General features: G+C 40.8%; 1 protein-coding gene across 45 annotated transcripts in view; it reads right to left on the bottom strand.

Moving 5' to 3' along the window:
• The window catches only part of ZNF438 (zinc finger protein 438), a 221,383-nt gene that overhangs the window by 190,329 nt on the left and 17,603 nt on the right, over nt 1-13,451 (bottom strand). Inside the window, exon 1 of one of the 45 annotated variants that reach the window (XR_010839941.1) lies at nt 598-695. The exons of the other annotated variants lie outside the window; for them this stretch is intronic. The gene's annotated coding sequence lies outside the window, so the exon portion shown is untranslated. Of the gene's footprint in view, nt 1-597; nt 696-13,451 lie in introns of those variants that run through there. 45 annotated transcript variants of the gene reach the window in all.

Below are 13,451 nucleotides of genomic sequence, written 5' to 3'. Positions count from 1 at the left end.
CAAAGGGACGGGGGGGGAATCTGCAGGACAGTAACTGGAACTGGGGCAGAAGCCTGGATAAGGAAGGAACTGATGACCTCAGGGAACTCATGAATAGAGAGAAATGGGGCGGCGGGGGGTTTACTGAACTGAAAGTGTCAAGGAGTCAAACACTTTCCCACATCAATAAATATAATTCTCTGCCATGCTTTTAATTGCTTCATAGTAATATAGCCTATTTCTTGATATCATTAAAGTAAATGTGATTTTACTTGAAGAAGAAACAGCTACTTACCATCTGAATACCGCCAACCATCCTACTTACTCTTCCAGACAAGAATCAAATGGCTTTTGTGGAAAAGATCTCATCGTTGCGAAAGATATGCTAAATAACAGACCTGCGTTATTAAACTATGAGCTCTTTCATTTACTAACGTTGCGACCCTGGACAACTTAGCTAACCTCTCTGGACCTCGATCTCTCTAATTAATAGACTGTAGGAGGCAAAATAATTACCCCTCCCCCAAGGATGTCCACGTCCTAGTCCCTGAAATCTGTGAATATGGTAGAGGTTACGTGACAAGGGGGAATCAAGACCGCAAGTGCCAGTCAGCCGACCTTAAGACGAGAGCGTCCTGGATGACTGAGGTGGGTCCTGAACGGGAGAAGAGGGACGAAGAAGAGGCAGAACCGGAGAAAGAGCGTCCAAAAGACTCAATCTGCCACTGCTGACACTGGAAGGAGGCCAGGAGCAAAGGAAGTGTGGGCGGCCTATAGAAGATGGAACAGACAAGAAAACCATCTCTACTGAAGCTTCCAGAAAGGAATGCAGCCCTACCAGCTCTCAGTAAGACCCATTTTGGGCTTCTGACCTCCAGAACTGTAAGATAATAAATTTGTGCTATTTCAAGGCATGACGGTTTTGTTCATTTGTAACAGCAGCAACAGGAAACTCATACACAGGTAAAACAAATCATCCATACACTGCTGTGCAGATTAGCCAGGATAGCACACATAAAGTACCTGACAGGATGCCAGGTATATAGGAAGCATTTAAACAGCTGCTATTGATACTGTCAGCGCTAATACTATTAATAGCACTAAAACCAATAGTAATCAACCTGAAGAACACTGACTCCGTTCTAGAGTTTAGTCAACTCTGTGACCTAAGATGTCATATTTAACCTCTGCAGGACTCCGTTTTCTCACTTACAAAACAATACGAAGGAGCCTCAAATAGATGACTTCTAAAGTTTCTTCCAGCTCTAAAATTTTATGATTCTAAAATCTAACGTCTTAATGACACATTCTACTTATCGCTAATTAACTGATTCAGAAAATCCTATTAAATAAAAATAGTAAGCCAAGCAGTTTTCATTTTATGTTTCAACATTTTCAATATTTTATACTGCTGAGTTATAGCCTTATAAAGGTGAGTCATGGCATAAAATCACAGGCCTGCAAGCAAGGAAAAATATCTAAGTCAATCTGCTACTATTTAAAAGCCTTGGAGACGGCTTAAAGATGGCGGAAGAGTAAGACGCGGAGATCTCCTTCCTCCTCACAGAGACATCAGAAATACATCTACACGTGGAACTTCTCCTACAGAACACCCACCGCACGCTGGCAGAAGACCTCAGACCTCCAAAAAGGCAAGAAACTCCCCACATATCTGGGTAGGGCAAAAGAAAAAAGAATAAACAGGGACAAAAGAATAGGGACGGGACCTACGCCAGTGGGAGGGAGCCGTGAAGGAGGAAAGACTCCCACACACTAGAGGCCCCTTCGCGGGCGGAGACTGCGGGCGCCGGAGGGGGAAGCTCCGGAGCCGCGGAGGACAGCTCGGCCACAGGGGTGCGGAGGGCAAAGCGGAGAGATTCCCGCAGAGGATCGGTGCCGATCGGCACTCACCAGCCCGAGAGGCTCGTCTGCTCGCCCGCCGGGGCGGGCGGGGCCGGGAGCTGAGGCTCGGGCTTCAGTCGGATCCCGGGGAAAGGGCTGGAGTTGGCAGTGTGAAGACAGCTTGAAGGGGGCTAGTGCGCCACGGCTGGCCGGGAGGGAGTCCGGGAGAAGTCTGGAGCTGCCGAAGAGGCAAGAGACCTTTTCCTCCCTCTTTGCTGCCTGGGCGCGAGGAGAGGGGATTAAGTGCGCCGCTTGAAGGAGCCCTAGAACCGGGCGCGGAGCTGCCGAAGAGACAAGAGACTTTTTCTTGCCTCTTTGCTTCCTCGGGTGTGAGGTGAGGGGATTAAGAGCACCGCGTAGAGGAGCTCCAGAAACGGGCGCGAGCCGCGTCTGTCGGCACGGACAGTAGAGACGGGTGTCGGACGCTAAGGTTGCTGCTGCCGCCACCAAGAGGCCTGTGTGTGAGCACAGGCCACTCTCCACACCCGCCCTCCCGGGAGCCCGTGCGGCCCGCCTCTGCCGGGGTCCCGGGACCCAGGGACAGCTTCCCCGGGAGAACGCACGGCGCGCCTTGGGCCTGTGCAGCGTCACGTCGGCCTCTGACGTCGCGGACTCGCCCCGCCCCCGTGCCACTCCCTCCCCCCAGCCTGAGTGAGCTGGAGCCCCCGAATCAACTGCTCCTTTAACATCGTCCTGTCTGAGCGAAGGGCAGTCGCACTCGGACAACCTACACGCAGAGGCGGGACCAAGTCCAAAGCTGAACCCCAGGAGCTGTGCGAACAGAGAGGAGAGGGGGAGGTCTCTCCCAGCAGCCTCAGAAGCGGCGGATTAAAGCTCCACAATCAACTTTAAGTGCCCTGCAGCTGTTGAAAACCTGAATAAACAACGAATCATCCCAAGTTGAGGAGGTGGACTTTGGGAGCAAGATATACTATTATTTTCCCTTTTTTTTTCTTTTTGTGAGTGTGTATGTGTGTGCTGCTGTGTGAGATTTTGTCTGTATAGCTTTGCTTTCACCATTTGTCCTAGGGTTAGACCGACCCATTTTTCTGTTTTGTTTTTTTTTTTTTTAAAAGGAAATTTTTCTTCTTAATAATTATTTTTTATTTTAATAACTATACTTTACACTACTCTGTCTTCTCCCTTTCTTTCTTCCTTTCTTCCTTCCTTTCTTCCCTCCTTCCCTCCTTTCTCCCTTCCTTCCCCCCTTCTTTCCTCCCTTCCTCTCTTCCTTCCTCCCTTTCTTCCTCTGCACCTTCCTTCCTTCCTTTCTTGCTTCCTTCCTTCATTTCTTCCTTCCTTTCTTCCTTCCTTCCCTCCCTCCCTCCTTCCTTCCTTTTCTTTCCTTTCTATTTATTCTGCCTTTTATTTTGAGCCGTGTGGATTAAAGGTTCTTGGCGCCCCAGCCAGGCACCAGGGCGGTGTCCCTGAGGTGGGAGAACCAACCTCAAGACACTAGTCCACAAGAGACCTCCGAGCTCCACGTAATATCAGACGGCGAAAATCTCCCAGAGATCTCCATCTCAACACCAAGACCCAGCTTCAATCAAGGACCAGCAAAGAACAGTGCTGGACACCCTATCCCCAACAAAGAGCAAGACAGGTCTACAGCCCCATCCATTAGCAGAGAGGCTGCCTAAAATCATAATAAGGTAACCAACATCCCCAAACACACCACCAGACGAGGACCTGCCCATCAGAAAGACAAGATCCAGCCTCATCCACCAGAACAGAGGCACTAGCCCCCCCAACCAGGGAATCTACTCAACCCACTGAACCAACCTTAGCCACTGGGGACAGCCACCAAAAACAACAGGAACTAGGAACCTGCAGCGTGCAAAAAGGAGACCCCAAACACAGTAAGATAAGCAAAATGAGAAGACAGAAAAACACACAACAGATGAAGGAGCAAGATAAAAACACACCAGACCTAACAGATGAAGAGGTAATAGCCAATCTACCTGAAAGAGAATTTAGAATAATGATGGTGAAGATGATGCGAAATCTTGTAAATAGAATAGACAATTTGCAAGAAACAGTTAACAGGGACCTAGAAGAAATAAAGAGGAAGCAAGAAACGATGAGCAACACAATAAATGAAATTAAAAATACTCTAGATGGGATCAATAGCAGAATAACTGAGGCAGAAGGACGGATAAGTGACCTGGAAGATAAAATAGTGGAAATAACTACTGCAGAGCAGAAGAAAGAAAAAAGAATGAAAAGAACTGAAGACAGTCTCAGAGACCTCTGGGACAACATTAAACGCACCAACATTCGAATTATAGGGGTCCCAGAAGAAGAAGAGAAAAAGAAAGGGACTGAGAAAATATTTGAAGAGATTATAGTTGAAAACTTCCCTAATATAGGAAAGGAAATAGTCAATCAAGTCCAGGAAGCACAGAGAGTTCCATACAGGATAAACCCAAAGAGAAACACGCCAAGACACATAATAATCAAACTGTCAAAAAATAAATACAAAGAAAACATATTAAAAGCAGCAAGGGAAAAACAACAAATAACACACAAGGGAATCCCCATAAGATTAACATCTGATCTTTCAGCAGAAACTCTACAAGCCAGAAGGGAGTGGCAGGACATATTTAAAGTGATGAAGGAAAAAAACCTACAACCAAGATTACTCTACCCAGCAAGGATCTCATTCAGATTTGATGGAGAAATTAAAACCTTTACAGACAAGCAAAAGCTGAGAGAGTTCAGCACCACCAAACCAGCTCTACAACAAATCCTAAAGGAACTTCTCTAGGCAAGAAACACAAGAGAAGGAAAAGACCTACAAGAACAACCCGAAACAATTAAGTAAATGGTAATAGGAACATACATATCGATAATTACCTTAAATGTAAATGGATTAAATGCTCCCACCAAAAGACACAGACTGGCTGAATGGATACAAAAACAAGACCCATATATATGCTGTCTACAAGAGACCCACTTCAGACCTAGGGACACATACAGACTGAAAGTAAGGGGATGGAAAAAGATATTCCATGCAAATGGAAATCAGAAGAAAGCTGGAGTAGCAATTCTCATATCAGACAAAATAGACTTTAAAATAAAGACTATTACAAGAGACAAAGAAGGACACTACATAATGATCAAGGGATCGATCCATGAAAAAGATATAACAATTGTAAATATTTATGCACCCAACATAGGAGCACCTCAATACATAAGGCAAATACTAACAGCCTTAAAAGGGGAAATCGACAGTAACACAATTATAATGGGGGACTTTAACACCCCACTTTCACCAATGGACAGATCATCCAAAATGAAAATAAATAAGGAAACACAAGCTTTAAATGATACATTACACAAGATGGACTTAATTGATATTTATAGGACATTCCATCCAAAAACAACAGAATACACAGTTTTCTCAAGTGCTCATGGAACATTCTCCAGGATCGATCATATATTGGGTCACAAATCTAGCCTTGGCAAATTTAAGAAAATTGAAATCGTATCAAGTATCTTTTCCGACCACAATGCTATGAGACTAGATATCAATTATAGGAAAAGATCTGTAAAAAATACAAACACATGGAGGCTAAACAATACACTACTTAATAACGAAGTGATCACTGAAGAAATCAAAGAGGAAATCAAAAAATACTTAGAAACAAATGACAATGGAGACACAACGACCCAAAACCTATGGGATACAGCAAAAGCAGTTCTAAGAGGCAAGTTTATAGCAATACAATCATACCTTAAGAAACAGGAAACATCTCGAATAAACAACCTAACTTTGCACTTAAAGCAATTAGAGAAAGAAGAACAAAAAACCCCAAATTTAGCAGAAGGAAAGAAATCATAAAGATCAGATCAGAAATAAATGAAAAAGAAGTGAAGGAAACAATAGCAAAGATCAATAAAACTAAAAGCTGGTTCTTTGAGAAGATAAATAAAATTGATAAACCATTAGCCAGACTCATCAAGAATAAAAGGGAGAAGACTCAAATCAATAGAATTAGAAATGAAAAAGGAGATGTAACAACTGACACTGCAGAAATACAAAAGATTATTAGAGATTACTACAAGCAACTGTATGCCAATAAAATGGACAACCTGGAAGAAATGGACAAATTCTTAGAAATGCACAACCTGCCGAGACTGAACCAGGAAGAAATAGAAAATTTGAACAGACCAATCACAAGCACTGAAATTGAAACTGTGATTAAAAATCTTCCACCAAACAAAAGCCCAGGACCAGATGGCTTCACAGGCGAATTCTATCAAACATTTAGAGAAGAGCTAACACCTATCCTTCTCAAACTCTTCCAACAGATAGCAGAGGGAGGAACACTCCCAAACTCATTCTATGAGGCCAACATCACCCTGATACCAAAACCAGACAAAGACGTCACAAAGAAAGAAAACTACAGGCCAATATCACTGATGAACATAGATGCAAAAATCCTCAACAAAATATTAGCAAACAGAATCCAACAGCACATTAAAAGGATCATACACCATGATCAAGTGGGGTTTATTCCAGCAATGCAAGGATTCTTCAATATACGCAAATCAATCAACGTGATACACCATATCAACAAACTGAAGGAGAAAAACCATATGATCATCTCAATAGATGCAGAGAAAGCTTTTGACAAAATTCAACACTCATTTATGATAAAAACCTTGCAGAAAGTAGGCATACAGGGAACTTTCCTCAACATAATAAAGGCCATATACGACAAACCCACAGCTAGCATCGTTCTCAATGGTGAAAAACTGAAACCATTTCCACTAAGATCAGGAACAAGACAAGGTTGCCCACTCTCACCACTCTTATTCAACATAGTTTTGGAAGTTCTAGCCACAGCAATCAGAGAAGAAAAAGAAATAAAAGGAATCCAAATAGGAAAAGAAGAAGTAAAGCTGTCACTGTTTGCAGATGACATGATACTATACATAGAGAATCCTAAGGATGCTACCAGAAAACTACTAGAGCTAATCAATGAATTTGGTAAAGTTGCAGGATACAAAATTAATGCACAGAAATCTCTGGCATTCTTATGCACTAATGATGAAAAATCTGAGAGTGAAATTAAGAAAACACTCCCATTTACCACTGCAACAAAAAGAATAAAATATCTAGGAATAAACCTACCTAAGGAGACAAAAGACTTGTATGCAGAAAACTATAAGACACTGATGAAAGAAATTAAAGATGATACAAATAGGTGGAGAAATATACCATGTTCTTGGATTGGAAGAATCAACATTGTGAAAATGACTCTACTACCCAAAGCCATCTACCGATTCAATGCAATCCCTATCAAATTACCACTGGCATTTTTTACAGAACTAGAACAAAAAATTTCACAATTTGTATGGAAACACAAAAGACCCCGAATAGCCAAAGCAATCTTGAGAACGAGAAATGGAGCTGGAGGAATTAGGCTCCCTGACTTCAGACTCTACTACAAGGCTACAGTAATCAAGACAATATGGTACTGGCACAAAAACAGAAATATAGATCAATGGAACAGGATAGAGAGCCCAGAGGTAAACCCACACACATATGGTCACCTTATCTTTGATAAAGGAGGGAAGGATATACAGTGGAGAAAAGACAGCCTCTTCAATAAGTAGTGCTGGGAAAACTGGACAGCTACATGTAAAAGTATGAAATTAGATCACTCCCTAACACCACACACAAAAATAAACTCAAAATGGGTTAAAGACCTAAATGTAAGGCCAGACACTATCAAACTCTTAGAGGAAAACATAGGCAGAACACTATACGACATAAATCACAGCAAGATCCTTTTTGACCCATCTCCTAGAGAAATGGAAATAAAAACACAAATAAACAAATGGGACCTAATAAAACTTAAAAGCTTTTGCACAGCAAAGGATACCATAAACAAGACCAAAAGACAACCCTCAGAATGGGAGAAAATAGTTGCAAATGAAGCAACTGACAAAGGATTAATTTCCAAAATTTATAAGCAACTCATGCAGCTCAATAACAAAAAAATAAACAACCCAATCCAAAAATGGGCAGAAGAACTAAATAGACATTTCTCCAAAGAAGATATACAGATTGCTAACAAACACATGAAAGAATGCTCAACCTCATTAATCATTAGAGAAATGCAAATCAAAACTACAATGAGATATCATCTCACACCGGTCAGATTGGCCATCATCAAAAACTCTAGAAACAATAAATGCTGGAGAGGGTGTGGAGAAAAGGGAACCCTCTTGCACTGCTGGTGGGAATGTAAATTGATACAGCCGCTATGGAGAACAGTATGGAGGTTCCTTAAAAAACTACAAATAGAACTACCATACGACCCAGCAATCCCACTACTGGGCATATACCCTGAGAAAACCATAATTCAGAAAGACTCATGTACCAAAATGTTCATTGCAGCTGTATTTACAATAGCCAGGACATGGAAGCAACCTAAGTGTCCATCAACAGATGAAGGGATAAAGAAGATGTGGCACATATATACAATGGAATATTACTCAGCCATAAAAAGAAATGAAACTGAGTTATTTATAATGAGGTGGATGGACCTGGAGTCTGTCATACAGAGTGAAGTAAGTCAGAAGGAGAAAAACAAATACCGTATGCTAACACATATATATGGACTCTAAGGGGAAAAAATATCATGAAGAGATTAGTGGTAGGATGGGAATAAAACACAGACTTACTCGAGCATGGACTTGAGGATATGGGGAGGGGGAAGGGTGGGCTGAGACGAAGTGAGAGAGTGGCAGGGACATAACACACTATCAAATGTAAATTAGATAGCTAGTGGGAAGCTGCTGCATAGCACAGGGAGATCACCTCTGTGCTTTGTGACCACCTAGAGGGGTGGGATAGGGAGGGTGGGAGAGAGGGTGATGCAAGAGGGAAGAGATATGGGAACATATGTATATGTATAACTGATTCAGTTTGTTGTAAAGGAAAAACTAACACACTATTGTAAAACAATTATACTCCAATAAAGATTAAAAAAATAAAATAAAATAAAATAAAAGCCTTACAGTCAAACTATAATATTACTAGGATCTTCTCAAATAGCTTAAGGTCTATCCCTACATATCCTCATATATTCTTTTTTTAACAGCTTTACTGAGCTATAACTCACCTACTATACAACTCACCCTTTTAAAGTACACTATTCATTGATTTTCGTATCTTCACAGAGCTGTGCAACCATCGGCACAAGCCATTTTAGACTGTTTGCGTCACCCTGAAAAGCAGCTCCCTGCCCATCAGGAGTCACTCCCCATCCCCCTGCCTCCAATGCCCCCAGCCTACTCACCTGCTTCTGTCCCTAAGCAATGGCCCATTCTGGACATTTCACACAAATGGAATCATACAATGTATTACAACATTTTGAGATTCATCCATGTTGCAGCATATGTCAGCACTTCACTCCTTTTTTCTTGCTGAATAATATTCCGTTGTGTGGATATACTACATTTTGTTTATCTAGTCATCACGTGATGGACATCTGGGCTGCCTCTACTTTTTAACTATTAGGAATAATGCTGTGATAAACATTCACGTACAAGTGTTTGTGTGAATGTATGTTTTAATTTCTTTGGGGTATATACCTAAGAATGGAATGGCTGAGTAACCCATGGTAACTTGATGTTTTTAACCTTTTAAAGAACTGACAAGCTGTTTTCCAAAGTGGCTGCCCCCTTATACATTCCCAGTGGCAATGTATAAAGGTTCCAACTCCTCCAAATGCTGGCTAACACTTGTCGTTACCAATCTTTGATGACAGCCAAGGAGTGGCTGCGGGTGCCATCTCCTGTGGTTTTGATTTGCACAGCCCTGTGACGGGTGCTGCTGAGCACCGTTTCAGTGCTTTCGAGGCATCCGTAAGTCTTCTCTGGGGGGGTGTCTATTCAGATCATTTGCCCATTTTTTAATTGAGTCATTTGTCCTTTTTACCACTGAGTTGTAAGAGTTCTGTATAAATTCTGGATACAAGTACATTATCAGATATATAATCTTTATGTGTTTTCTTCCACTCTGTGTATCTCATCTCATCTTAGTGCAGCTACTTGAACTAAATAAACAGATGCCATGTTGCTATCCCCACTTTAAACTGGCATGTCACTAAACAGACTTGACAGCTGGCTGACTCAAAAGTAAGCTTACAGCTGTGCTCCTGGCTCTATTCATTTAAAGATGAATGAATACTGATATTCATTCATTGTTATGAATATACATAACAAACTTCACTGTTATGAAGAACTTCCACGAAGTCTCCCCCAGTTCAATCCTGATGCTATCTTGTACGTAACCAGACAATGTTATTTCCAAGTTATATAAAAGATGGTTCCTTCATTCACTGGAAAAACTAGTTATGAGAACCAGGAAGAAATAGAAAATATGAGCAGACCAATCACAAGCACTGACATTGAAACTGTGATTAAAAATCTTCCAACAAACAAAAGCCCAGGACCAGATGCCTTCACAGGTGAATTCTATCAAACATTTAGAGAAGAGCTAACACCTATCCTTCTCAAACTCTTCCAAAAGATAGCAGAGGGAGGAACACTTCCAAACTCTTTCTACGAGGCCACCATCACCATGATACCAAAACCAGACAAAGACGTCACAAAGAAAGAAAACTACAGGCCAATATCACTGATGAATGAACACAGGTGCAAAAATCCTCAACAAAATACTAGCAAACAGAATCCAACAGCACATTAAAAGGATCATACACCATGATCAAGTGGGGTTAATTCCAGGAATGCAAGGATTCTTCAATATAAGCAAATCAATCTACGTGATACACCATATCAACAAACTGAAGGAGAAAAACCATATGATCATCTCAATATATGCAGAGAAAGCTTTTGACAAAATTCAACACCCATTTATGACAAAAACCCTGCAGAAAGTAGGCATAGAGGGAATTCTCCTCAACATAATAAAGGCCATATATGACAAACCCACAGCCAGCATCGTTCTCAATGGTGAAAAACTGAAACCATTTCCACTAAGATCAGGAACAAGACAAGGTTGCCCACTCTCACCACTCTTATTCAACAGTTTTGGAAGTTCTAGCCACAGCAATTAGAGAAGAAAAAGAAATAAAAGGAATCCAAATAGGAAAAGAAGAAGTAAAGCTGTCACTGTTTGCAGATGACATGATACTATACATAGAGAATCCTAAGGATGTTACCAGAAAACTACTAGAGCTAATCAATGAATTTGGTAAAGCATCAGGATACAAAATTAATGCACAGAAATCTCTGGAATTCTTATACACTAATGATTAAAAATCTGAGAGTGAAATTAAGAAAACACTCCCATTTACCACTGCAACAAAAAGAATAAAATATCTAGGAATAAATCTACCTAAGGAGACAAAAAGCCTGTATGCAGAAAATTATGACACTGATGAAAGAAATTAAAGATGATACAAATAGATGGAGAGATATACCATGTTCTTGGACTGGAAGAATCAACATTGTGAAAATGACTCTACTACCCAAAGCAATCTACAGATTCAATGCAATCCCTATCAAACTACCATGGGCATTTTTTACAGAACTAGAACAAAAAAATTTCACAATTTGTATGGAAACACAAAAGACCCCGAAGAGCCAAAGCAATCTTGAGAATGAAAAATGGAGCTGGAGGAATCAGGCTCCCTGACTTCAGACTATACTACAAAGCTACAGTAATCAAGACAATATGGTACTGGCACAAAAACAGAAATATAGATCAATGGAACAGGATAGAGAGCCCAGAGGTAAACCCACACACATATGGTCACCTTATCTTTGATAAAGGAGGCAAGAATATACAGTGGAGAAAAGACAGCCTCTTCAATAAGTGGTGCTGGGAAAACTGGACACGTACATGTAAAAGTATGAAATTAGAACACTCCCTAACACCATACACAAAAATAAACTCAAAATGGGTTAAAGACCTAAATGTAAGGCCAGACACTATCAAACTCTTAGAGGAAAACATAGGCAGAACACTCTATGACATAAATCACAGCAAGATCCTTTTTGACCCACCTCCTAGAGAAATGGAAATAAAAACAAAAATAAACGAATGGGACCTAATGAAACTTAAAAGCTTTTCCACAGCAAAGCCTACCATAAACAAGACCAAAAGACAACCCTCAGAATGGGAGAAAATAGTTGCAAATGAAGCAACTGACAAAGGATTAATCTCCAAAATACACCAGCAGCTCCTGCAGCTCAATAACAAAAAAACAAACAACCCAATCCAAAAATGGGCAGAAGACCTAAATAGACATTTCTCCAAAGAAGATATACAGATTGCCAAGAAACACATGAAAGAATGCTCAACATCATTAATCATTAGAGAAATGCAAATCAAAACTACAATGAGATATCATCTCACACCGGTGAGAATGGCCATCATCGAAAAATCTACAAACAATAAATGCTGGAGAGGGTGTGGAGAAAAGGGAACACTCTTGCACTGTTGGTGGGAATGTAAATTGATACAGCCACTATGGAGAACAGTATGGAGGTTCCTTAAAAAACTACAAATAGAACTACCATACGACCCAGCAATCCCACTACTGGGCATATACCCTGAGAAAACCATAATTCAAAAAGAGTCATGTACCAAAATGTTCATTGCAGCTCTATTTACAATAGCCAGGACATGGAAGCAACCTAAGTGTCCATCAACAGATGAATGGATAAAGAAGATGTGGCACATATATACAATGGAACATTACTCAGCCATTAAAAGAAATGAAACTGAGTTATTTGTAATGAGGTGGAGAGACCTGGAGGTCTGTCATACAGAGTGAAGTAAGTCAGAAGGAGAAAAACAAATACCGTATGCTAACACATACATATGGAATCTAAGAAAAAAAAATGTCATGAAGAGACTAGGGATAGGACGGGAATAAAACACAGACCCACTAGAGCATGGACTTGAGGGTATGGGGACGGGGAAAGGTAAGATGTGACGAAATGAGAGAGTGGCATAGACATATACACACTGACAAACGTAGGGTGGATAGCTAGTGGGAAGCAGCCGCATAGCACAGGGAGATCAGCTTGGTGGTTTGTGACCACCTAAAGGGGTGGGATAGGGAGGGTGGGAGGGAGGGAGACGCAAGAGGGAAGAGATATGGGGACGTATATATATGTATAACTGATTCACTTTGTTGTAAAGCAGAAACTAACACACCATTGTAAAACAGTTATACTCCAATAAAGATATTTTTTTCAAAAAGTGAGAAATTATTGGGTTGGCCAAAAGGTTCATTCGTTTTTTTCCATAAGGTGGCTCTAGTAGCACTTAGTTGTCTTTAACTTCATTCAAAACAATTTTGTTAGATTGTATGTGACAGCTGTCATATCAGTGTGCATTTTTTAAAAAGATATCAAAATTGGTGAATTTTTGTGTAGCCATTTTAATATTGAAAATGGAAGGAAAAAAGCAACGTTCTCGGCACGTTACGCTTTATTATCTCAAGAAAGGTAAAAACCCAACAAAAATGCAAAAAAAGATTTGTGCAGCATATGAAGAAGGTGCTGTGACTGATCAA

The sequence above is a fragment of the Kogia breviceps genome, chromosome 3 (assembly GCF_026419965.1).
Source record: "Kogia breviceps isolate mKogBre1 chromosome 3, mKogBre1 haplotype 1, whole genome shotgun sequence".
NCBI classification, from domain to species: Eukaryota; Metazoa; Chordata; class Mammalia; order Artiodactyla; family Physeteridae; genus Kogia; species Kogia breviceps.
The sequence above is the reverse complement of the archived record's forward strand: the minus strand, read 5'-3'. Positions and strand labels throughout refer to the sequence as shown.